This window comes from Camellia sinensis, chromosome 13 (genome assembly GCF_055761805.1).
Source record: "Camellia sinensis isolate YWXY chromosome 13, ASM5576180v1, whole genome shotgun sequence".
In the NCBI taxonomy this organism is placed as follows: Eukaryota; Viridiplantae; Streptophyta; class Magnoliopsida; order Ericales; family Theaceae; genus Camellia; species Camellia sinensis.
In genome coordinates this window covers 98,715,817-98,718,227 of record NC_138973.1, presented here as the reverse complement: position 1 = coordinate 98,718,227, position 2,411 = coordinate 98,715,817, and the positions used below count along the sequence as shown (strand labels likewise).

The 2,411-nt window shown below is 36.4% G+C and overlaps 1 long non-coding RNA gene across 1 annotated transcript; it reads right to left on the bottom strand.

The window, feature by feature from the left end:
* Window positions 1-511: 511 nt before the first annotated feature.
* Window positions 512-1,691, bottom strand: LOC145805911 (uncharacterized). The gene is made up of 3 exons (XR_014348198.1): window positions 1,133-1,691; window positions 712-799; window positions 512-626 (listed from the first exon to the last, which is right to left on the bottom strand). It is a non-coding gene; the product is annotated as an uncharacterized LOC145805911 (long non-coding RNA).
* Window positions 1,692-2,411: the final 720 nt, after the last annotated feature.

The following is a 2,411-nucleotide window of genomic DNA, read 5'->3' as shown; positions in this document are numbered from 1 at the left end:
ATTAAACTACTATTTACCTTGTGAAACATCAGATACAATTAATTAGCAGCAATTTCAATTCTCCAAAGATGACAGAAACTATATTGGCAAATACCCTGGTTTTCCATGTCACTGAGAGAACCAATCATGAAGGCATTTTCCAATCAATATACTACTTAAAACAGATCATGCTGTGAGCATGAGAGGCAAGTATGTAAGAGTGACTTGCCTTGGTGAGAAATCTTTATATCAATAGGCGCAAAGAACTGCCTTTTTAAAGACGAAATAGCTGCAAGTAAGTTGGTCACCTTTTTCATAAGGCCAATTTCCTTCATCAGATGGCTGACATCAAGTATGTGGGGGAAAACCAAACGCACAGAACACCTTAACTCATCCATGCTAGAAGGTAGTGAGGAAAGGAATTTTGAATAAATGAATGTAAAATCTGCACCAAGGAAAAAATAGGAGTGGAAAATCAATAAATGTAAGGAAATAGGTTGGCCAGTATAGTTTAAATTGACTGAAAGCTGTTCACTAAGTGAGTTGTGGGCAACAACAAGTTTCTGAGAAGTAGAAATCAAATCGATCACCTGTCGAAAGCCACGAACACGGTTATTTTGTTCATCTTCCAGATTTTGAAGCTCCCTCTATCAATTAAATAAAACTATGATTACATAGACCAATTGAAGGTTGAGCATGCATTATGACCAATGATTATGGTTTGCTGTATACCTCAAAAGTTTCCTTTTCATTTATATCCACACGGAGTTTACTGAATTTGAAATTCTGGAAAATGGGTAGACAAAAACACACTGCCAACCTGAAATTAATGGCATTAGGCATCTCTTTAGAAAGTGATTCATTAATTACTTAGCTCTCAATCTTATCCCAAAAACAAAAGATTACCGAGCTCAACCTTATTATTGAGTTATGCAGCCTCCAACATAAGTAAGAGTGAATTTCGCAAACAATTGAAATTTGTCAAAATGAGCTAATTAAGAAACATTCAAATTCCCAGAAGCATTTGGAATGATATAGACAGATATATAAGTAAAGTGGAGTGTATTGAACTACAAATTGATAAATAAAACCTTGATAAATAAAAGGTATGAGAGAGAGAGAGAGAGAGAGAGAGAGAGAGAGATTTATTGACCTGATCTCAAAATGGTGTCCAAAACCTTGAAAGCTTGTTCTTCAGTGAGAGGCCTAGTTTGAGTGGGGCCAGTGCAGACCTTGGCTTGAGCTTCCAACACGGTCTGATTGGGTTTCCGAAACTTGGAGCTCCAATGTGAAGTCGAAACTGCCAGATTCCGAAATCCCTAGTTGATCAATCGTGGCCAAATCAATCACAGATTTCGCAGTGAACCCAGCTTTTCGTCAAATCAAATGGTGGTGGTGGTTATCTTTTGGAGAGAAGTGAAGAGAGGTTTGGATCTTCGGTTGAGTGAAGTTTCGAGGATTGATGGGGGAGATGGGGGAGATGGTAGTTGAGTCCGAATTAAGCAGAGCTTTCATGGCGATTTCTGTGTCGCTCTCTGTGTCGCTCTCCGGCTATGGTGATGATGAGCAGCGGAGAAGGACAAAGAGGAAGAAGCGGAAAGAAGAAGAACAGAGAGGGAGAAAGAGATAAAGAGGGAAGGCTGAGAGAGACGTCGGTAGGTGGAAGGCAGAGGGAGAGAGACGTGGGTGAGAACAGAAAGGGAGAGAGAGACGTGGATAGACGGAAGGCTGAGGGAGAGATATTTGAGCGGGAATATATCTCACATTTTCAAAAATCTTTGTCCTTTATTATGATCTGTACCGTTAATATATTCTTAGAATTGACCTCAGCCACTGGATCAAAATGTATCTCACATACATTTTTCACATTTTTCAAAAACCTTTGTGCCTTATTATATAGATTACTATGTGCTACTCATGAATTCTTTCACTATGCGGTTGATTTAGATCATTACATAGACAATGTGATATGATCTTTAAAAAATAATCAATAATTAGCCATTTTAGTAGATTTGAGGAAGATGTTGTGATAGCACTGTGCTATCATATCTCGTAAGGCTTGTTTTGATTGTATTTTGATGATCTGATATGTTTATATAATAAGTTTGTTGATTATATCTTTCATATAAAAAATAAAATTAATCGAACAAATATAATCCCATCACCAAGCCGAATAATTACACTAAGAAATTATCAAAATCATATTAATCGTTTATTTTTCCTAAATATAAACGTGGTCTTGTTATGAGTTACAAATATTTAAATAACTTAACTTTTTTTTTTTTTTTTTTTTGTAACGCCCCGAAATAACTCAACATAAACTAACCACATCAACTAACATTCACTACACAATGACAATAATCCTTCCATCTTTACATAGTCAATAAACGAGTTTATACAAAAGTTTCACATGCAGGTTATACATTCATTGG